Raw genomic sequence first — 24,609 nt, 5'->3', positions numbered from 1 at the left:
GAAAAATTCTGGGATGACCCACACCACATTTAATGTCCAGAATGAAACCTATTTACTTCTGAGCCTGGGTGGAGAAGGTTTTGGGCTGTAACTGTGCCATCCACGAAGGGTTAACACCAGCACTGACCCTTTGCAGCTGAGGTGCCAACCCCACCCTGGGTGGGGCTACCAAACTGTGCAGGCTGGGCTTGCCGGACTAGTTGAAGGAGGTTAATTCTAGGTATTGGCCAGAAAACGGCTGGTTTGGAGGTTTTCTTTGCATTCCTTTGGCTTGGAAACTGGAGATGTTGGCTGGAAGAGGTAAGTGGTTTACACGGATGTTATGATCACAAACTCATGCTGGGTAAAGGAAAATGGTGCTGTTTTAAAGAGGGTTGGAAATAAGGAAGAGATGTTTGTGAAGAGGAGAGTTCCCATTATCAGGTTAGCCTGTTGGAAGTAGTTATCCCTGTGGCTCCCAACTTCTCTCACCTCAGGAATTCTGAGGAGTTTTGAGTGGGTTTGTTGAGAAGGGCTGTTTGGCAGAGTGGAGGGTATTCATTCGCAGTCATCATGAATAAGAACAGGCAAGTGTGGACCTTCAAAAGCTTGCTGGCTGATTCCCTGAAAACCAGTTTTCCAAAAGAAAGCAGTCTTATGTTTTTAAAGACAAACACTCAGCCAGTCAAGAAAAAACTAATTGCTATAAAATGTTTTATGTGGACAGTGTAGATGTAGTGGAGATGTGGAAATGTAGGCTTACAGTTTGGCAAGGATAGGAGTGGTGAATACATCAGTTCCTGCATTTTGACAGAGCTTTGGATAAATGCTGCACAATGTTTCAAATCAAGCGGAGTTACCATGATGGGAGGCTAGTTTTCTGGTGTTGGATGATGGAGCTGGGTTGATTTTCTTCATGCTTTCATTCAAAACCAAGTTGTGACGGATGACAAAATAACATCAAGACAACAAAGTTTGTGAAATGCAAGCAGTAGTAGGTCGTATGTTTAGATACTGTCTTCTGTGTGTTTTCTCTCTGCTCTGGAAGCAGCTTTAGAGCTCAAAAGGCAGTGCAGTCTACTTAATCATTGTTAGTCCAAGAATTCAAAACACAGAAAACTGTTACTTATGCCATGAAATTGCTCCAAAGGTTCAAGTGTCATATGTGCCAGCACAGCAAGTTCCCCTTGAGGTTCTGTCAAGACTGAATTTAAATGGTTTTGAGTCCAGGTAATTCCAGGCAAATTAGCTTCAACCACACTGAACCTGGAACATTGCCTTGTTCAGGAAGTGGTGAGATTCATGCCTAGAAAACCCCACTTGTATTCTGCTCCAGGGGCTGCGTATAAATCTTTAGTGTTCTCATTAATCTTTTAAGCTGGGGAACATAAACATCTGGAAGCTTGCACTTTCAGAGTTCTATAACAACGTTTCCAACTGGTTATTTCACTTCTTTTGTCTATAATAATGCCCCATTTTATTCCCAATGTATTATTCATATATACCTTAAATTTAATCACCAAACCACAAAAGTTAAACTCACACTACACCTGAGATATAAACACCATCACACTGGAGTTGAGAACACATTATGGCTTATCCATAATTACTCTCATGCTGAGGTAAGGTTCACACCTTTATTTTGTGATACCACCGAAGCTTTTCTGGTTAGCAGAGCCTTTTCATACCTGTACAAAAAATGCAAAATGTTCTTTTTCTCCTGGGTCCTCTCCTTTCCATGCAGGGAAATTTTTTTTTCGTTTCTTTTTCGGCATCTTAGCTGTTCTCTGCCACGTGTGAAAGTGGAGTTTACCAATTAGGGATGTGCTGCCTTTGACTGCTGGAAGCATTTAGGGTGTGTCCTCTGTGTTTCCCATGCAAAAGCACTGCTGGAGGCTCCTCATGTTCCACAGGGAACATCCTTTGCCTGAGCCAGCAGTTCGTGCCCACTGCTCATCCCACCTGGCTGTCCCTGTCTTCATTGGCTCCCTGGACAATTTGGTGATTTCAGAAGTGAGAAAAGATACCATTATAGACTTGGCAGAGTATTTTTAGTGATGACTCTTTGCTATTGTGCTCTGTACAGCAGGACACTGTGCTGGACTGGCACTGTGCTTTTGCTTGCAGGGCAGAGGGGTTCTGCTAGAGCCCTGAACATCCCATGGCACCATGGAATCCAGCTGACCTTGTAGTTTGGATGTTCTGTTTAATTACTGAAATTTACATGAAAGTCTTTGGAGCTGCTGGCTGCTTACCTATTCAGAGTCACAGGTTCGCACAGGTATTTGCTGTTGGTTACCTGTCTCTTCTGTAGTTTTCCAAGAAGCATACTTTTTGGGGTTTTTTTGTTCTTGGTTCTCTAGTCTGTTGAAGTCACCGTGTGTTACCCAGCTATCTTGAGTTTTGCCTCCCTGTAATAAATAAATATGCATTTGTGTGCATGTGGTGCTTAGGGACAGGGTTTAGTGGTGGATTTGGCAATGCTGGCTCAGTTGTTGGACTCAATCTTAGAGGTCTTTTCCAACCTAAATGATGTGTAAGTCTGTGTAAAACATATATATAATATAATTATAGAATTACAGAGTTCTAGAATGGTCTGGGTTGAATGGGACCTTAAAAATCAACACGTCACCATGTCAGGGAACCTTCCACTAGACCAGGTTGCTCAAATCCCTGTCCACCCTGGCCTTGAACACTTCCAAGGATGGGGCATCCACAGCTTCTCTGGGCAACCTGTGCCAGTGCCTCACCACCCTCACAGTAAAGAATGTCTTCTTGATATCTAATCTAAATCTACTTTATTTAATTTAAAACTATCTCCCCTTGTCCTATCACTATCTACTTGTGGAAAAAGTAGTTCTCCCTCATTTTTGTAAGTCCCCTTTAAGTACTGGAAGGCTGCAGCAATATAGAATAATAAGAAATAAATCTTGGGTGGACAATTATTGCAGAACTGCACTTTTATCTTTTTTTCAGCTTTTATTTTTGTTAGGCCACCTAACAAAACCCTGATTTTGAGAAGGAAACAAATGACACAAAACTTCAGGCATGAAGTAATCACATTTAAATGGTCTAAAAGCTGCTTAGGCCCAACAGTTTTCAGTGTTTAATTAGTAAGTTTCAAATTTAACTTACTATATATTAACTTACTATATATTTAACTAAAAAGTCCTGGAAGTTTGAACATTCTTTACTTTTTTTTTTTTTTTTTTTTTTTTTTTTTTTTTTTTTTTGGAAAGCAAAACCAAGTTAAATGTGGAAAAAATCAAAATTGGCATGTGTCAGTGTTAAACCTGAAAATGTTGGTTCTTTGTTCAGTTCCTCTGTATTTTCATGTGCTTTATATAGAGGTAATAGATGTACTTGCTGCTTTATACAGAGATATGAACTTTTCTCCAATCTTTTGTGATACCTGGGGTCAGTAGTGCATAAATCGAGTGAGAAAATTTATTTGAGTTTGTTGTCTGGCCATAATTAAATCCACTAATACTGTTCTAATGCTGCCTTTGTTACAGAAATCACCATGGTGAGTGCTACATCTCACCTTTTGTGATCTTCAAGAAAATCCTTTCATGCTTATGTATTTAATTATCTGGCATTATTTTAATGTATTTGTCAAGCAATCTGAAATATATTATTCCAGTACCGTATCTGCAGTAGTATCTCCACATAAACAAATGTGCTTCTTAACTACGGCATTGAGAACTCCCTCTGGTAGGATTCCCAAACTGCTCTGCAGGTTGCTGGCTACAGCAGACTACCAAAACAAATCTCTTACCATGATCAAGGTCAGAGCCAGGTCAGTCATTCACAGAATATTACATCTCTTCTTGGAAGCAGGAAGCATTTGATATTTGATTTCCCCATGCACCATTCTTTGATGGATTTTCCTTTTCTTTCCTGCAGAGGGAAGAAACTGTTATGTTAAAACTGTTATATGTATTTACATGTAATGACTGATATTTATTTAATATTGGTAGTGTCCTGGAAAACCATTAAGGAAATGCATCTTCTGGCTCTGCAAAAGTATGTAGTGTGCTATTCTCCTGGAGTCTAAGGTAATCCTTTGTGGGAAAAGCGCGTTCACGTGAGGACACTGCTCGAGGTGGTTTGTAATCACATCAGTTATTTCAGCAAATGTTTAATCCCCAAGCAGACTTCGGCAATGATTTATGAAGGATCTAGGAGAGGAGTGCTGCTACCACTTTAGATGGCCAGTTTACCTGGGTAGTTGTGCTAGGCTCATTTGCCAGGATAAGACCAAGGTTTAATTTTCTGTATTTGTATGTATCTACGGCTATGGAAAACTAGCTGACTGATAATGTGACTGAAAACTGAGCATTCTGTGTCTGTGCTTCAAAATCCGTTAAATCCTGCGTTTCTGGTATCAAAAATAACAAAGAGATTATTTAATCTATGGAAGGAATCCTGTTTTTCATTTCACTGTCTTCTCCCTTTTAAATTTAGAGTTGATAAAATGTTTATTTTGCATTGTTTTGTGATGTGTGGACTCTATTGTGGTTTACTTTCTTTATTTTTTTCTTTTTTTTTGTCTCGAGTTCTGCCTGCTTTGCCTTTCACTCCCCTTGCTCTTAAAATCTGGGGCTACCAATGTCTTCGGATAAAAGGAATAACTAAAAATCTGGATAGGTTGTTTCCTCTCTTTCATCTTCATTAAGAAAGTGGTCTCTTGTTAGCATGTTGTAAGTGTTATGGCTTTGGAGTGGAGGAAAAATACTGAGTTTATGAGGTCAGAAATGATTAAAAACCCAGTTAACCGAAGTCATATTCCTGTCTGTGACAAGACTGGGCAGCTGTGTGTTACAGAAAAGTCCAAGGTGATGTGCTTGATGGCAAAGTGTTTTACTGACTCAGCAGCAATGATAAACATGATTCCCTGGTAAACTGTACTTGTACTGCAAGTTGCATGCAGTCTGAGTAGTAAAAGTATTGCAGGTATAAGGCAATTTGAGCTTACTGTGATAAGTAGAAGGAAACTTGGGAAGTCAGATGATGACTGAACAGGTGTGAGTCATGTCATACTGGATGTATTAGAGAGGAGCCAAATACCTCACTGTTGCTGGTCATCCTAATCTTGCTGTGTGGAAATCCTGGGTCATGCAAATAGAAATACCAAAGATTCTTCTCCTAGCTTGACAAAGTGTGTAATCAATGATAAATTGTACTTATTTTGGCATTTGTGTCTTGTTATTCATGAGAGATGAAGACTGAAATATGAGGTAAATCCCAATACAGAGCGCCTGTGATGGATGGTTGGCTTTCTCTTATTGTTGCTTATAGTCCTTTAACTGCTTGTCATTAAAGACTAAGATGGTAGAAGAGGGAAACTGCCTTGGAAGTTTTTATGGCTCATTACCTTCCTATTTATTCTCTTAGCCTCCAGTGTCCTGGGCAAGATATTAAAAATCTTTGTTGTTCTTGGAAAAAAAGGCTAAAAACAATCTTCACTAATTTCTTTGCAATCAGTTTTATAGTTTAACTGACCAGGAAGCTGAGGCTGAGTTCAGGGATGCCAGTCACTTCCCATAGTTACTTCTGGATAGGGACCCTAATATTAGAGACAGGCACTTGTGCCAGTCTTTCATGAGGATGGTGACTGTCGCTCACAAAACTATGTGTGTGATTTTCACCACTTGCATTAAATCAAAACTTGAAAAGGTAGAGACTTTCGTCTGTCAAGGGAACCTGTAGGTGCTGAATTAGTGCAATAAATACAGTGGTCTTTCATCCAAACAGCCTCCCCCACTGAAACAGAAACACATAGATGCACATAATGTACCTTTTTGGTTTCTTCTCTCCAATTATGCTAACAAGTTTCATGCTGAGAAAGGATTAGGGATGATGGACAATCAAAGACAATGCTTCCTTCTTGGTAAAAAGGTGTGAAAAGATATAGGCACTGGGGCTGGAGTTATTAGGCATACCTGCAGGAGGCCATATGACTAAGTTAGGCCTTGAGAGACTGAAGTATAGAAATTGCTTAGTCACTATTCTAAGCTCTTCAATGACATCCTTAACACCTTTTGATTCAAAAGGCAAAGCCACAATGCAAACATTCCCCTGGCAGGTTCTGCTCAGTGTTTGTGGCTCAGTGGGGCAGCAGGACACCTGGCTGAGTAAAATTCCCAGTGGGAAACCTGCACTCGCCCTGCCAGCAGGGCACAGGCACCTGCAGGCGCTCGGAAAGCAAAGCTGCAGATTAAAGAGGCAGGAAGGTTCTGTGGAATAAGCCCTCTACCAATTTCATTCTGTATTCCATAGAAGGAGAGGAGCAAATTAAAAGGTAGAATCAAAGGAAATGTTAGGTAAGTCCCTCTCATACTTTTTATTAACTGTACTATTGCTTCTTTGGAGCACTTCAAAAGGCCAAAGCAAGATGGGCAGGGAGAGACAAAATTTATTGTTCAATTGCATTACTAAGCAATTACTACTTTTAAAAAATAAAATGCCTCTGCAATTTCAGCCACTTTATCTTTACTCAGGCTTTCCTGAAGATATTTTACTTTAATTTCAATAAGAAAGAGATTGAATCAATTTTATCTCTTCTTTGTAGCTGGCTGTTTATTATCCCTTTAAAATGTATTCCTGACTTTTTGTGTGTAGTTCTTTTGGAACTCCGTAATTATATTTTGCCTGCTTTCTGCCTTTGTTACTAACCTGTGAAACCCAGTGGTCTCCAACTGAACTAATCATAAAATACTATGTAAACATCTCTCTGCATCAAGGATATATATTAAGTTACATTCCACACAGACAATGAGAAATAAAAATATTGTAACTGAGAAATGTGTATCTAATACAAATGTTATTAATGTACCGCCCAAAGACTGCTCAGAGGCAGAGGTGACCGCAGGGGCGGAGGTGGATGGTTACAGGCTGCCTTCTCTAACATCTGTGTAAATACTGGGGTGGTGGCCTCTCTAAGTTACAAGGGCTGCAGTTTCAAATATTAAACTACAAAAAAGTCTGTCCGTGACTGTACTAAAGAAATTGCCTTTAGTATCTTTTCTTTTTTCTTTTTGGCTGCTGGTATTAAGAAAAATACCAGAAGACCACCAAGGAAGTAAGAGGCAGGAAAAGGACATAGGCATAATAAATGAATGCCAAGATTTAATTGACACGGTAGTGGCTCTTACTGTCTGTTCTCTTTGTGGAGATGTTACCCTTTGGATGTTGATAACAATAATCTTCCAAAGAACCCTATTCAATGGACTTGTAACCCCTCCAATTATTATTAAAAGGAAAAAATGGTACCTTCTTTAAATCATATTCTTTTCCCCACAAGCCAAATATCCTGAATATTAAAACTGCTAAGCAGAGTGTTTAGAATAAGTTTTGATATCAAGGAGAGACAGTTAACCGTTAAAAATAGCCTTAAAATGATCATTGCTGTAGAGGCACCAACAGCCTACGGGAAGGGATAGGTAGGTTTAAAACTGAAAACTGGGACACTAAAGACCTGTGTTTCATTCTATCTCTTCCAATTTTCCTGGCAGACTTCTCTGAAAGACTTTTTAAAATTCACATGTCTGATTTTTTTCACCCCCAGCTTCAGGCTCAGTTTGCAAACAGGTGTCAAGATACCTGTGTAAAAATGCGAATATGAGTGTGTGTTACAATTTATAAATTGCTCCTTTGTGTTGTTTTAAGAGTGTATGGAAGGAAGATGTAGTTGAATATCGGTGCAGCCTGCTATATATATAGGAAGATATAATAGGCTGGAAGCCGCCAATTCTAAATTTCATTATTTCTGTTTTCTCTTCAGTGGAAGGAAATGTTGACACAGGGAGGTCTTATGACCAGTCCAAATGAACTAATATCAGTAACAAAATTAGAGAAGATTTGAAGTATTACACTGCAAGCTCTCACATGAGCTCAATATCAATTACAATTTCTGATTACACTTAGACTAGGGGAAAACTGCTTTTTAAAGCAGAATTCTTAATAAATTTGGGTAGAGTGTAAGAAAAACATTAGATTGGATCAAAACTCTTTTGCTGAGCATGGGAAGCATTGTGGCAATTTTTTAGAAGTTCCCTTAAATGAGGTGGCTCCATGATGCATGTGGATTTTTTTTTAAGGAAATTGTGAGGTCTAGTACTGATCTAGAGAGATTTTCCATGGACACTTAATCATCTCTAAGACCTGAATCCACTGTGATTTTATCCATAAACACCACTTATTTTGACTATTTCCATTTCACCCTCCTTGTGTTTTTATATTTACCTGACAAGCATATATATCACAGCAGTATAGGTTTAAGTTTCAGTCTAAACTGAAGCTTTTATCTTGTGGTTTCTGTTGGAGGTGGGAGGGAAGGAACACAGGACAGGGGAAGACGTATGGTACAGAATTGCTCATACCTCAGTGGTAAGGTAATTTACCTGGTTAGCGCAGAGGTTAAGTTGTTTTTTAACAATTGGAGGTAAAAGGCAAAAAATCAGAAAGTTCACAACCATGTAGATAAAACCAATTTATTCACAGCATGTGGATCTTCTGTATAGAACTCCTAAGTTGTATTGATCATGGTCTTCCCTGTGACAGTGTCAATGGAATAATTTATGTAAAAACACCAAACAAACAAAAGAAAACTCAACCTTAGGACACTAAAAGAACCCCCAAACCTTAATTTTTGTGATGATTGTATTTGTGTTTTGGCAAATGAAGAACAGTGAGTTTGACTATTTAATTTTAAGAACTTGTCTCCAAAAGAAACCAAATAGTCTTCAATTTAAATAAAAAGATCTCCAACCACCTCTTCTTTCTGTATCGTCATCTCTCAGAGGAGCCCTGAGTGGCACAGTGCAGTTCAGTGATGATGTACATGAACCAGCTGTGTCAGACATGCAGGATATCCTGGTAAGTGCATCTCTTGTGCAGTGATGCTGCCTCCAGATCCCCAAACAGATCATCCGGTGCTGTACCACATACAACTGACCTGTTATTGCCTCAGAAAAAGACATTTTAATCACGCCTCATTGTAATATTTGAAACAGCTGGGTCCAGAAAGGTACAGAATTACATATGCAACTGCAGTAGTGCCAATGCTGTGTATGTACTTGAAGATTTTGATTGCCACACTGACAGAATATTGTACTGAATTTCAGTGCAATATCTCTAAGTCCATATACAGTACAGCTATGGACTTGATGTTGGAGATGAGGCTCATAGCTTAGCATTAGCATCACAATTCTTTTCCTTCCACTGTTTGCTAGCTCTGATTTCAGTGAAGCAGATCCTGACTATTCATGGTGTTATTCAGATGAAAGTTTTTAGGCAACTCAGCTGGTATCCAACTCAGCCATTGCCACTGAAGGGAGGTAGAGAAAGATTTGAGATTAATCCCCTTGTATTTTGGAATAAGTCAATCTAGCCACTGGGCTATAGGATAAAAAAGTGGCTGGCTTTTTGCAGGATGCTTTTATTGGAAAGGTAATTGTTCTGGCATATTCTGTGCTCAGCAATCTGTGCCAGCCTGGTCTGGAATGTGGGATGAGAGGCATTGGAGTGAATGGCACAGAAGTGCTGTGCTGCCGTTGGATGCCTCTTCCCTCTTCCCAATGACTTTCAGACATGTTAAGAGGATCTCTTCTTCCCTGCTCATGAAATAGCTGGAGAAACCTGGTACAGGATGAACATCCTGCTTTCAGCTGAAATGAAAGCAATATTTTTACAGCAGTATACTGCTTTATTGACAAGGAGATTAGCATATTTTTTATTGTATCAGCATTTACCATTTCCCAAATTTTTAATTGGAAGTTAATGATGTATGGCTTTTCTAGTAACTAAATGAATATTTGAACCTCTGCAAGTTGCTTTAATAATTGTTCAGCTAATCGTTTAAATTGTCTTTACTTGTGCAAAGTCATATAAATGGGAAAAATTAAAAATTAATCAGCTTGATTTACGTAACTAAAAGCTGCCATCTAATGGATATTTTTCAATAGAAGACAGCAGTAATTATGCCGAAAAAAAATTTGTTCCTGTAGTTTGAACGATTATAGCAATTTCCACTGGGGGATTTCGCAGTCAGGTTCCAGTTCTGGGCAACAGTGATTAATATAATGGTTATTAATGAGAATTCATTTCTGTATATCGAGGGGTGTTTGGGTGTCAGTGTTCCAAAAGCAATGTGGTTAGCACATTAATTATAAAAGATAGCATTGGACTGGTGACTAAGTAACTGTACTGATTTTTTTCTCGTTTTCTGTGATGTGAAAGGTCAATTAGACTTATAGAAACAATGGAGCCTTCACAGCAGGAACCATCGTTTTGCTGTGCTGACATCTTTTTAGCCATGTACAAAGTTCATTAAATGTGCAAAGGTAGTAATGTTAAAAGGAAGCAAGTGATTGGGTCAGAGGTCACCAGCCATGGCAAGCTGACAGCCGCTTGTGGATTACGCCACGGGAGCTAAGTAATAGTGAGAATTGCCTTTCAGGTTGCCCACTGGGACCGAGGGGAATAAAGTCATAAGCAGCTAATACTATTGGGTTAATTAAAAGGAATATTGACAGCAGCTTTGTTTGTCTTGCCCTGAATGGGATGTGGTTAGCCAAGTATTTTATTGGGTTACATAACATTTAGTGAGGTTTTGTCTTAACTAACAGATTGCCAAATTTTAACATCCACAGTGTTCCAGGAAACAGGTATTGAACCAAACATGTCTGACACTTGTATGGTCTTCTATTTCACTGTCTCTGTTCACACCGTCACGTTGTCAAGATGTGACCCATTCAGGTTATTTTCCTTTCCACTGGAGTCAGCTCTCCCAGGTGTTAATGTCTAGGCCTTCTCACAGGAAGCTTACAAGCAGCTGAAGGTCTCCCCTTTCCCGAGATATCGCGGCTTACTAAATATAACCGTGGTGTTTGTTGTTCCAGTCATTTGGTCAATCATCTATAGAGCTTTTAACTCTTCAGCTTCAGTCACATTTAACAAAGTAAGTTTCAGAGCATGCTAAGCAAAACCAAAATCCCTGCACGAAGGACAAGTAGTACTGTAATTTAGGACTTGGTTTGGTTTGTATTGTTCTAATGTTTGTGGAACAGCTGAGTAAAGCATTCATAATCATCCTGGTGAAATTAATAACTTTAAGAGCACATTTGTGAAGATTTCAAAATTGATTACCATCGCTGCCCAAAAATGACAGATTTTTCCTACTAAATGTTCAGGAGAATAAACCTACACTTTAATAAGTTTTCAAAGTGTTTTTCTTCACCGTTATGCTGAAAACATTATTTATATGCTAGATGTAACTAATTTGCTTGTAGTCTTCATCTCAGAACATCAGGGTTTTTACTTTTCCATGCTAAAAAGAAAGAACTTGATGTGAAGTCTCCATGTAGCAATATATGTCTGATTGCTTCAAGTTTTTGTGATCGTTCTTTGATTTCAAAATGAGCTCAGAGCTGGCAGTGCAGAGATGTACAGGTAGACTTCAAAGCTGACTTTCTTCTTCCATTTTCCATTCTGACATTAGTGTCCCTTTGGTTTGTTTTGCAGAAGCCTAAAGTAATACATACTTCATTATTTGACAGTCTTAGCAAAAAAAGGAAGTAGAAATATAATTACTCTCTTTATTAACTGAGATGTGAAAGAACAGTGAAGATGGATTCACTCCTGGCATGTACAAGAGGCATATTATCAACTGTATTATATTAGAAAAATGTAAAAGCGTGCACTATTGTGATATAACCAGATTGTTATGGAATAGTAATTTCTACCTTTTGAAAACTGTTCTTGCTGCAAATCAGAAGTGCTGGGAGTGGTAGGAGACTCAAAAGGAATTGTACATGCAGATTATTAGAGCATCTTTATGTTTCAAGGGTTGGATGACTTAAACTGTGAAAAGGACAAATTTGACATCTGACAGAAGCTTGCCTTCTGATAAACAAAATGATCTTGCCTTTCTGCATTGCATCAATAACGCAGGTGTACAGCTGCAGTCAGCTGTGTGTTGGTAGTGAGACAGAGAGTGTGCACTCTGCATGTTGAGCTCAGGTCATTAATGGCAGTCATCTCATTATTTCTTTCAGTGATTCTTCTCCAATACCTTTCTGTGGCAATGTATGAATTAAACTCGCACTCTGGGCTGTAATCATTGTCTTGTAAAAATCTGTACAGTCAAAGCATACAGGGATGCCCTATAATAATAATTTTGAGGGATATGTTATGTTAGGAAGTAAAACCTCTCATCTTAAAGGAAGTGTCCAAGCTCTTAAGAGTTGTTAAAGCTCCGTAGTCCTGTAAAATACAGAAATTTCACACACAGAGTCTTTGAGCAGAGTCTTACCCAACATCTCACAGCTGCACAGTACAACAGGTGTCTTAGGGCAGGGCCCTCACGTCCCAGCTTAGTGTCCAAATCGTAAATTAAATTTTCTTAGGATTGAGTGCTGTTTTGGTTGAGGCAGGGTTCACCAAGCAGTAAAACTCCCTGCTTCTATAAATACTGCATAGCAATTGCTCAATGGAAGCCTCAGCAGACATCGAGAAGGTGAGATGTGAAAGCAGCTTCTGTTCGCAAATACTGGGTCTCTGAGGTAAAGCAATGTATGCACGTTCAGTGGATGAGCACTGTGCTCCAGAGAGACAACTTGACACTTGTGTTCACATCTTTCACAGTTCTCATCTGCAAGTGATAACTTTTGACACCACTGCCTGTGCGTGAAGGGTACTGATGGCCAGAGTAATGCATAGTTCCTGTCCGTGTAGTGTAAGGCTGGGACTTGAAACCAGTGCAGCCCTTCTAATGAAATACCTCTGTGGGTTTGCACTCCAAGCTTACGTGATCTAATTTGAAGGCAAGTAAGTGGGTCATATCTAGTACCTAAGCATGAGCCCTCATCATTAGTGTGCCTGTTATCCAGTGTTGTGTAGCGTATCTGCAGGGGTGCAATCTTGCCTCTGGGTGTCCCTTATACTTGTGGTTACTGATTAGTTGCTGCCACTGGCTCTTCTTGATAAATTCCACATGTGGAGGCGAAGACTTGCAGTAGCCTGATGTTGTGATGCTCTGAAAGCGTGTAATGAGTAGCTTATTCAGGAGCACTAATTTATATTTTTTTATAGATGCTTTTTAAGGATCTGCGTCTGACTTGTTGACTGAGATTTATGTACAAAAGCAGCATTACCCAAACTCCACCTGCAGCATGGTTTATACTTCAAAGCTGATGCTGCTTGCAAAGCATTCTTTTGTCTCCACAGTGGATTTATACCTGAGTGTCAAGTTGGCTGAAAAAAGCAATGGTGTGAGAAGGATTTTAAAATGAATCAGGTTAATTCATCTCCCTTTGTAGTGACCACAAACGAAGTATATTCTCCAAGTGGTGATTTTTTATTTTGAAGTGATCAGAAAGGGTTTGCCCTATTGTGTGTAAATTAATTAAAAAACAAAAAAAGGGTGGACGTGTGAGCTCAGTTGAGTGCAGACCACTGAACGCTAGCAGCATGCGTGTCCCCATGGCTGGGTGTCAGCCAGCTCCAGAACGTGTGCTGGAGCCGCCTGCCGGACGTCCCCTTGTGCCAGTGGGTCACTATGGCTTCCAGATAAACACTGGCTCCTGCGCTGCCCTCCTGGGCCACGGCTGGCTCTGCGCTGGCTCTTCAGCCAAGGGATGAAATAGTTCATGTTCAGTAAGTCTGATAAATGCCTGATGTCTGACAGGGAGACCACTTTGACATCCCATGGCAGCCTGCCTTTCGACCAGTCGGTAGATTTACAGCCTTCAGCAGACACATTTCTGTGAGGGAATGTGGAGCTCTTCTGCACTGAATCTTTTACTCTTTTTTTTTTTTTTTTTTTTTCTCTCTTGCAGCAAAGAATTTTTTGATCATGTAAGCTGAAGTCATCACTTAATTTTTCTGGACATTTTCTGGTCTAGGGGTCACAGACTTTTTCCACCCATATTTTATAGAGTATTTTTGGAGAAAGTGCTCCTTAAGTAGAAAGCTTTGTTACTAAGATTACAGCTTAGCTGTAAGGTGCAAAAGTTAGACAAAAATTATTTGGCTTTTTCAGACGTGATTGCTTCTCTGTGTACCTTTCTGATGCCCTTCAGGGTGATGTCGCAGTTTTTTCATCTACAAGTAACTGCCTTATTTCAGTGTTATATTAGAAATGAAGAAATTATGCAAATTACCTCCCCACTCGATTAAAATGTCATGCACTTGAGGAGAAGTGAACTTGTTTATTTGGGAGAAATATGCTATCCCAACAGAAGTGCATGGCTGCCTGTTACTTTTCCATGAAAAGATAATGGTGTAAGAAGAAAAGGGAAAATTTAGTATCTTTTTCGTTAAGCTTCTGTTTCAGGAATGCTGTCTTAGTGCAGAATGGCATTTTCTCACATCCACAAGCTTTCTTATTGAATCTGTAAAAACCAATAAGATTAAAGCATGTGATTTAAGCTGTTTGTGTGTCTGGTGGTCCCAGGCCTCTTCACCTTCGTCATAGAGCTGTTTGGTGCCAACTCTTGATTTGCTATTCAGTTATGCCTAGTGGCTTGCATAACTCTTGAGCCAGATCCTCAGATTTATAATGGTTTCTAAATTGTTCAGTGGAATATGACCCAGTGTTATGTGTTAGATTTTTGAAAAGCAAACTCAATCTGGTTATCATCATGCTCCATGGGAAAAAAAAAGGTTGTGCTATTCATGTATGTTATGAATCTATTCAATTAAAAAATAATTGTGAACCTCTGCAATGGTGAAACATAGTCCTAGCCTATTTAAGCTGAGAGAAAATGGCCTGCTGGGTATCTGTTTTCAGGTTTACTCCACTAACCTGTACCACTGTTTGTGAGAATAGAGTGGTAAAAGCTGCAAACTCCAAAAGTAAAAAAAGTGTATGCGTTGGTAATCAAAAATCAACAGAAGCATAGGTCTTCCCCTTGTCTTTATGAAAAGTGATACCAGAAAACAGAGATTCTGGCATTCTAAAATACCACATTTAAACCCTAAAAAAGCTAAAATTTGCATTTCTATTTTTCTTTAAATATGAAAATTGAACTACTTTGAATTACTTCCAGACACTTAGACCTACATACAAATGCAAAGTATCATACCATTCCCCTTGACTCAGTATCCTGGCTGTAATCAAGGCTGGTATTTAAAAGAAATGGCTGAGTTATGGAGTTAACTGTCCACGGGGACAATTTTTCTCTAGTCCTCGTTATTTAGATTTGGCTTTTATTCCACAGCATGATGTTAAGCAACTAAGATACATCATCAATGGAGGGGACATCTCAGTTCTGAAAAGCAAGTTATTTAGGTATGTTTTTCAAAACTTAGTGTAAATCAATCTGCATTTCTTAAATGGGAAAACCATGAAATTCTGGAACAAGTTTCTTTCAAATATGTATAGTACTGCAGCATAAAAATTCTATGGGAAACAAACTTACTCTGATTAAAGTCAGGTTTAATGTAATAGCTTCCACATATTTCAGGGTGGAAAAAAGTTATATACAAATGTCCTCAGTCTTTTGGAAAGGCTGTGACCTGCATGATATTTGAAAGTCCACAGGAGTATATAGGAATGAACACAGCAGTTGTTCCCTCATAGTATGTTATTACAAAGAGAACTGGGGGTCAAATTGCATGAATGATAAATGGAAGGTGCTTGAAATGAGTTGGTTCTTTTTTGAACATTATACATTGACCTTGGCAGTTTTGACAATTACATCCATCATTTCTAAGAATCCATTCCAGAACACCCGTCTGTTCTCTAATGTGGCCAAGTAAACAGGATTTGTGAATACACGAATCAAAGATTGATCTCCTGTACCTATACACTGATTAACAGTTGGTTGCTTGGTGCAACTTTTTCATTCTATGAATTATGCGAAGATCATAATTCACCATGGCACACCTGTAGACAAGCATGTTGGAATGCTTTAATCTTCACTCACAAGGTCTTGGTAGAATCAATAGTTGGCTTCTGAGTTTCATAAGCAAAATGGAATAAAACCATTAAAAAGCACATTGTACGCAGCAAAAATGATGTTTCACTGCCTTAGTGTTCCCCCTGGCAACAGAACTTGCTGAAGACAAAGATGGAACAAACCAGGGTGGAACAGCATAGCTGCCCTCAAAAATCAGCCTTCTCAGGCACAAAAAAGCAAAAATCAGCATTTCTGTTTGGAATTTACAGCTTATCCATCTCAGGCTGACCATGTGAACAGGCCTTGTAATCCCCAAAGGGATGCATGCTTAGAGCAACAGTGTTTAACAGGGGCGTATTCTTGAGTAATACCTTTCTCTTCACCAGAACATCTCTATTCATTGGAAAGGTGCTGAGCTGAATCAGTGTTGGTCTGTAACTCAGCAGAGCAGTACCACTCCCAGAATCACCTGGGCACACTTGATGTGTGCCTTCCAGTGCCCTTCTGCACATTCTTTAACAAGAAACATGGAAAGCGGTGTGAGCCTGCGCTGAAGACATGAGGGGTGAGATGACCGAAAACTTGCTCAAACTATAAATGGATGCAAACTGATTCTGAAGTCCCAGAGAGGGGACACCCAAAGCTCTGCTGCCTTGGAACGGAGCCAAGTAGGGACCATCTGATCATAGTTATGTAAATGGCAAAATCTGAGTTCATGGAATTAATGTAAAGGCATCAGCTATGGAGGCAACCCTAAAGCAGAGCTTTATCTCACTTTCTTTTAGTTTTTCTCAGGAGACAGTCTCGCTTTTGCTGTAACAAGAGCTCTAAGAGATAAGTAGGTGGCTGCTGACAGGGTGCAGGCTTTGTGGAGATGGGCTTAGTGCAAGAGGTAGACACAAGGAAGTATAATATTCTATCTCCTTAGCTATGATGAAAAGGTTTAGTAACTTCTGTATTCTGACAGGTAATTGTAATACTGGTAATACTTTTTTTTTTTTTTTTTTTTTACAAAATTACTCAGAATTGGAATAGATTAGTAAAATCAAAGGGAATTTTCACTCTTCAAACCCTCACTCATTCTTAATTTTACATGCCATTCTTTCACAGGAATCTTTCTTACACTTACATAAAGCATTTTAGTGTCTTAAAATGTCTGCTGAACATGGTCTGACAGGAGAGTCAAACCCTAGAAAGAATATGAAGCACTATAATGTCTGTAAGCTACCTTTTGGCTACTGACCTTGTGTTGGTCCAGAATAAATGTAAACTTACATTACATTTGAAAATGGAAAACTTCTCCTTTTTTTTTGTAAGCAAAGCATTTTTTTCAGCCAATTTTCCTCCTTAATAGAAACATACCATTCCCTTTGCCTACAATTTAGGCTGGATAATGCAGAGATAAAATTCTATTAAAAATACTTTCTCCTGTTTTTTGACTCCTGTCTGTCTTTGCATATTCTAATACCCTTACATTTTCACAATTTTATGATGCGCCTCTAGAAGAACTTGCACAAAATCCATCCACTGTAACTAGATCTATTACTAATTCTGTTACTGATTTCCCATACTGTGTCCCAGGAATTGAAAATCTGTTAAATTTATAGTAAATGCCAATCCTCCCCTCTTCCTCCTCTTTCACTGAATGAACTATAAAAAGACCAAAATGGTTTTGTGACAAAAAATTAAATAGATTGCAGCAGGTGGTATCACAGGTGCCTGCTTAATTCCTGTTGACACAGTCTGTAGCTCAGGGATGGGGAAGGATGGAGATTCCCTGACTGCTGGTCAGAATTAGGGTAGGGAGAGGGGAGTCAGATTAATGGCTCTAGCTCAAGCCATGAGCCTATTACAGGGGATTATTATTTTAGTGGAATTAAATGTACTGGGAAACACCACAGGTCCATCCAGTCGAGAATCCTGTGACTGTAAGAGGTCTGTGCTGATGCTTTAAACGAGGGTCTGTGGCATTCCCTTTCACTCCCCTTGATAAAGGCGAACTGGTCAAATCAGTGTTGTCTCTCTCTTGCTGGGACAGACAGAGGCATAACTTCAGCAGTCTGCTTACAGGTCCTAAAGCAGGCACAGAAAAGTTCAGGTTGAGACAAGCTTAGTGCAGCCCCTGCCTTCGGTCAGGGGGCGAGTCCCTCTGCAGCCCTCTGGCAGCACTGCAGAGTTTGAGCCATAAGGCTCCCGCTTGGGAGCATCAGATGTTGGTGCATGAAGGACATGCATGGAGCCCTCCTACCAGATGGGGTGTTTTGATAATCAGTTAAATCTGCTTTAGCTGATCTTCTCATGGCATGGATGGAAACCAGATTTTTGAGTTCATTTGAGTGGGATGGGAATATCTAGCAGCCAAGTACAAAGACTTCCTTTTAGACTATACTGCTGAAACAGGAAATACAGATAAATTAATTTCCCAAATCAAGGCAAAGGGATGCATTTAATGTAGGTGCATCTTTTTGTGAGGATTGTTTTCATTCATATCTAGGCTAGTGATAGCCAATTAAAGTGTCTGGTGTAAACAGGTTTGTTTGTTAATCTCTGATAGTGATGGCTTCCAGGAAAACTGATTAATCTTTGCTGAAAGGCTGCAATAATCGTCCTTGCAGCCAAAATCATGTGTGATGGGCAGGGTAGCTCCCTTGGTGAAAATGTCTAAATGTGCAGGTGGTTCTGGCTGACGACTGGTGAAGGCTTCTTGTTCTCTGCAGTCACCTGCAGGCACTGCCCTGCCCGTGCCCTGCACTCTGCCTGGACACGAGCCTGTGCACGGCTGACCTTGGCTGTGTGGGGTGGGATGAGCTGCAGCACGGCTCAGCCTCTCCAGCAGGCACAGCTGGGCTCGGGTTCGCTGCTGCAGCTGAGTGACTGCTCCAGGTAGGACACAGGAAACCACCACTCGCCTGTGAGTAGGGGAGGCAGTCCTTGCCTCCTCTGTGTTCCTGTGTGCCCTGCACAGTGGATGTGAAAATCGAGAAAATGCACCAAACCACAGATTTGAGGATGTCTGGAGATCAAAATTTAAGTGTAATAGGTCCATCTGAATCTCTAGGTCTGAGTCTGTGTGCCTTGTCACAAAGACTAAGCTATACCTAGATCCTAATTTATGTATCTAATGGAAATATGCTTAAGATATATAAGCAGTCTGTTTTGAAGGGATTGCCCTTTATTGAGTGATGAAGTTGTAATCCATGGAGAAAAGAAACAGTAATAAATAAACCCACTATGCACTTTAATCCATTCTGATCAAATTATGTCACACATGGCTACGCAAGGAGATTATTCAAGTAAAAATCTGAGAAAATCTTTTTTTTTTGTAATTCACTTGATTATAAATTATCTACTTATACTTTTGTATTAATATTCTGTAATGAATGAATGGGCCTGGGTTTGTGTTACAACCAGTAGTCCAACTTTAAAGTGTTCTGAATGTTTTCCCTATGCTTAGTTATTAAGGCCAAATTTTACTATGCTTCATTTTCCTGCTTTGTACATTGCAAATTGTGAGGAAATGCACTAAGGAGGAAATGTGAATACTGGCTAAATACTAATTTTATTGTTTTTCTGCATTGTGGGGAAACCTATCTCCTTCAAGAGACTATTTAAGTAGTTATTAATGTGTAGCTGTCTTTCTTACTAATTAAAAATCTTTAGTTTGCTCCCTAGTAATTGGGAGTTGGGTTTAGAGGAGAGAAAAGTTTTCAGTAGAGCTATCTTGGCCTTCTTGCCTTAATTTAACACTGCTAATTAAGTTAAAATCATTCCTGCAATGAAGTAATTTTATATACATGACTGAGGTACTAATAGATAAATTCCTTGGTGTTACTAGCTGAGTATCTTTGGTGTTAAGCTCAATATGGATCAACAGTTTAGGGATTTGACATCACAGGCTGAGTTTGCTGATGGCTGTCACCATCCAGGTAGTGTCAGCTGCACAACTACGAACAGCTCGGCCCTGCCTCTGTGAGCTGCAGCTATGATAGCCAGAGGACCTGGAAAACACTTGCTGGATTTTATGAAAGCATTTGCCTGTGTGGGCTTCAGCCCCAAGCCAGTTGCTGAGCAGACATCTGAATTAAGCTAAATCATGTGTAACGTGAAAAAGCCGCAGTGATTTTGTGTAAAAGGTGAAGGCCTGACTTCTCACTTAATATGTGCATTTCCAGTTTGCTCTGCGGTGTCTGTTGTCTTGGTGTTGCCAATGTGATAATGGCTCAATGCAAGATATGGATGCTCCTTTTTGCTTGGGTGTATGTTATGTTGCATATGCACAGGGGTGAATTATGCTAAAGCCTATTCACTTCAGAACTTTCACCTTTCGTGGTGTAAGAGGCATCAAGAGGAATGTGGAGTATGGTGGTTTGGTTCTGTTTAACAGAAATGTCTAGAGGCTTAACGTGTGGAGACAATTTACTGTCATATGTACAGCTGTTGCACCATACAGAAAGTTCTTTGCCTAATAGATGGCACACCTTACATGAAAAAAAGTTGTTTCCATACTTCTATGATGATACCTATTAACACAATGTGAAAGAGAGCATAAACTGTTACCTTTTTTTTTTTTTTCCCCTCTGCTAACTCAGTGTGATAGAGTAGCTGTATCATAAAAATACAGCAGGGGCATCTCACTGCACTAGAATTTTCTAAAATTTGTGGTGTTAGTTGGATTTTTATGTATGTGCTTGTCTGGATTTGGTAAATGCTGGACAGAGTTTTCTGTGTTACCTGAAGCACTGTGATAGGGACAGAAATATTTTTTGATTGAGTTGAATTTTAGGTGTAGCATCTGGTGAAAAATGAGTTTAAAGCATCACTTCTAAGACCATGCAGAGCCACTGGGCCGAGATTAGTATTTTGATGATGAGTTTAAAGAGTTCCCATGCCAATGTAGCCCTGATAATTTGACTTTTATCATCTTTCCCTTTGAAAATAACAGCTCTTGGTCACCTTATACTTTACAGACTTAAAAGGAAATGCTGTATGTTTTGTCTTCACTTAGCACTTATATATGATCTAACTGTTTATTTACAACTACAAAGCAAATCTGGAGTCTGTGTTCAGGTATGTAATATATTATAATACATAACATATTTGGAGAATATATTGGAAGCAAAGAAAGCAATGATTGCAAAGCCATAATAATATTTTTTGACAAGCTGTAGATTTAAACTTTAAATAGCAATTTTCGGGTCTATCTAGTTGGTAGATAACAGCACAAGATACAAAATCCATGGAAAGTTTCTCTAGATTAATACATACTATTTTATTGTGATGTTTGAAACAGTGGCTTGCTTTCAGCCTGTACCTAGTACAAAAATATTTTTCAGGGGTTCACTCGTCAGCTGCTGCAAGTTTGTGTAGTTTACCTAAACTTGATGATGACATGAGATTAATAATTTAGTCAGAAACCATCGTTGTAACAGTACATGCATGACTCTCAAAAACAAATTCCAAGCAGGTTTCTTCTTTCACTAAAGCAGGCAGTTACCATGGTGATGGGAAGTGTGCAAGAGCTGGAAGAGACGGAACAATGCATGACTTCAAAGTGCTCTCCTCTCCACCAAAAATGTCATTGCTCCCCATTCCCCAGCAATTCCTATACATCAAACAGTATGCTCCATAACACCAAGGAGTTCCAGAAAAGCAGGAAGAATAGCCCTACCTTCTGATAAGATAAGCCTTGCAATCCTCCATGTGCCTTCTAAACCTACCAGAGCCTTGGAAAGTCTTCTGCCAAAACCAACCATCTTTATTCAGAGATCAGAATTAATGTAACCCACTGCTCTCTGCATTTCAATTTTAAATTAATCAGAACAATAGAATAATTAATATAAAGACAGCAAAGCACAAACGGCAAGGAACTATTTTTTGGTTTGGAACTTGATCCTTGTGACTCTGATTTAAACACTAATTAAGGGATAGAGGTAATGATAAAATTGTGAAGAAATAATACTTGATCTCAAAGGAATATATCTTTACTATAAGATTTAAGACTAACCTTTTTCCTGACTCTTGCCTACAATGACGTCAAAGAGGAAGCAACATGATGGGAGCTAGGGTAGAGATTGCCCTGAGAGAGAAGCTTTGAACAAAGAGAGGAGGCCTGGAGCGTTGCAACAAAGAAAGAAATGCCTGTGAATAAATGTGGAACCCTGTGGGCAGTGGTAGGCATGGAATTTCATTAAAATGTGGAAAATAAGCAGTGAGCTCTTGGAAAGGTGGTGTGGGTGTACAGTGGTTGTGCTCTCTTCCACTTTTGATTCCTACCAGCAGTGGGAACAGATGGTGCATTACACCTCCTCCCCAAAATGAGCCATCCTCTGCTCTCCCACTCACCAATCCCAGCACTGCAGAAGAGGCAGGGACCTGAGAACAGAGCTCCTTCATGCTGATTTTGTCTTGGTTTGTTTCCACTGAAATGATTTGCATAACACTAATGCAAAAGGGCTAGAAAATGATGATGTTGTCTTTAGGAGAGGGAAGAAAGAGTCTTGGGGGAAGTATGGGAGGGCACATTGAAGATGTACCCAGTTTCAGAAGCTGAGCTAGTCAAGAAGGTTAACTTCGAAACTGTCAGAAAGTCTTGCTGTAGTAGATATCACCAAATAAGTTAACCTAGGGGGAAATACATATTTGAAAATCAAGCAATTTCTCTTGAGGATGTATGTTTTAAGGCATGCATGCCAGAAGACTACAGAAGTCAAAACCATTCACCCAGCTCCTCCATATAAAATATCAATTAAATAGGTGTACGCTCCTGTCAGTGTCGTGAAATTATCCTGGCCACAAACACACTGGCTAGGCTGGAAGTGAGCTGGATCAATGCCCATTAATGTGAATATACTGAGACTTTGATTTGAATGTAAGTGAACATCTAGACAGAATTTTTTGGTTCAAAAGCCTTTATTGTCCAGAACCTTCCTTTAGAGAGAATTCAAGAGATTATCAGGCTCTTTTGCCTGATAGAGCCTTTTGCCATGGTTATACTGGTGTTCTCTGGTCAGCTTGTTCTCCCTGTCTCTGTTCTGGTATGTGTTTGTGTGATACCAGGTCACAAGAAATGCAATAGCAAATGGTTAATGCCTAGCAAATAACTAGCAAGTTGTTGGGTTGTTTTTTTTTTTTTTTCCTTTTCCTTTTTGGTGGTTTTGTTTTTTTTTTTTTAGACTTTGTACAGCTGCATAGTGGAAATAAACATCAGAGAAACACTTGCCCTGTGTATGACAATGAAGTGCAGATTAGCAACTGGCTATTTATCAAGAGGAAAGCAAACTGATCATCCTCTTTCTTGTTGCTTTCACATGGTTTTGTTTTGTGAGCTGGCGTAGCTGCATGTAATGGATAACTGAGTTGCACTGCACAATTTTGGGTTGTACAATGGGTGTAGAGCACCCTCTACTTTCTTTTGATCAAATAACACTCCTGGGCTTGAAGAGAAGGGTGTGTAGGAGGAACATTGAGGCTGTTTTCCTTTAGATTTTTGTACTGAAATCAGAAAAAAGAATTTGTCTATAGGGTTCATTAACTGTTGGCCTCTGCTGGCAGTAACCCATGTTATATAGGCCACCATTGTGCCATCCTCAAAAGAACTCCCTGAAGGAGGCAAAGTCTAGAAGGAGAATATCGACTCTGAAGTTTCCCACCTTCCCTGAACTGTATCTGCAGAGCCACCCCAGGAGGGGAGACTGTGGCTTTGAAAAATAACACCTTTGTTATTCCAAGTGTTAGAGATGAAGCAGAGTTTTCAGATGGCCCCAAGGTTTTTGCACCCTTCACCAAACACAGATGGAAACTGGACTCTTTGAACTGCTTTGAAAATCTGTTAGCATGCATTGCTGTGGGGCCTGTGAAGCAGCCACTGCTAACTTATGTCTGCCTGCAATTTTTATGACCATGTGATGACAAGGGATTAAATAGCTTCATTTTAGAAGCAGACAGCTTTTAAATATAAAAATGAAAAACAAAATAAAACAAAAAGCCCAATAATTCCTTGCTCAAGGCAAAACCTTAATAGATGCTGAGGTAACATTTCAATGAATGAGGTGAATTCTGAAGTAAAAATGTGAGCAGTTTAGAATTTAAAATTGTATCTTAGGCAATAGTTGCAAAACCTTTATAACATTATGATCTTAGTAGATTGGAATCCAGAAAATATAGATTATCCTTTGTTTCCCAATTTAGGAGCTGTTGGAATTATGGTATATGATACCATCACTGTTGCTTGTAGTGTTTTCTATTTAGTGCCTGTAATTTACATGGCATTATTATACAGGTGCTGAAAAAATTGTCAATTTATTCATATAATGAAAACTTCTTTGACTTATCTAAATTAACTGTGTAGTTGATGGCAAATAGTGTAGAGCTTTCTGTAGAAAAACAAATTCTTTAAAATTTTTATTGCATTTTATTCATTCAGATTATCAGAAATATTTGTGCTTATTACAGCTACTCTTGGTTTATTAAATAAGTGATAGCCTTTATTCCAATATAATTTTATATATTGGGTTTAACTAGCAAAAGATTGTTTTTTCATATTTTTCTTTATTCAAGAGGCATTTAGTTTATCTATTATGCAATAAAAAAATTTTTTATAGATGCAGAGCAACCATTCAGGTTTTGTTTTTGTAGTTCACTTGGTAGGACTGATGTCAGTTGCATGAGGCAGGAGATGTAACGTGCTACAGATTTCATCTACTTTTCATAAGCGTGACTGCTTTGG

At 39.2% G+C, this 24,609-nt stretch overlaps 1 protein-coding gene across 7 annotated transcripts in view; it reads left to right on the top strand.

Moving 5' to 3' along the window:
- Nucleotides 1–200: 200 nt before the first annotated feature.
- Nucleotides 201–24,609, top strand: part of LOC116448782 (phospholipid scramblase family member 5-like) — a 75,578-nt gene continuing 51,169 nt past the window's right edge. For all 7 annotated transcript variants that reach the window (XM_032119713.1, XM_032119716.1, XM_032119715.1 and 4 more), the window contains exon 1: nucleotides 201–300. The gene's annotated coding sequence lies outside the window, so the exon portion shown is untranslated. The remainder of the gene's footprint in view (nucleotides 301–24,609) is intronic.

This window comes from Corvus moneduloides, chromosome 10 (genome assembly GCF_009650955.1).
Source record: "Corvus moneduloides isolate bCorMon1 chromosome 10, bCorMon1.pri, whole genome shotgun sequence".
NCBI classification, from domain to species: domain Eukaryota; kingdom Metazoa; phylum Chordata; class Aves; order Passeriformes; family Corvidae; genus Corvus; species Corvus moneduloides.
This window is presented reverse-complemented; position numbering and strand designations above follow the sequence as displayed.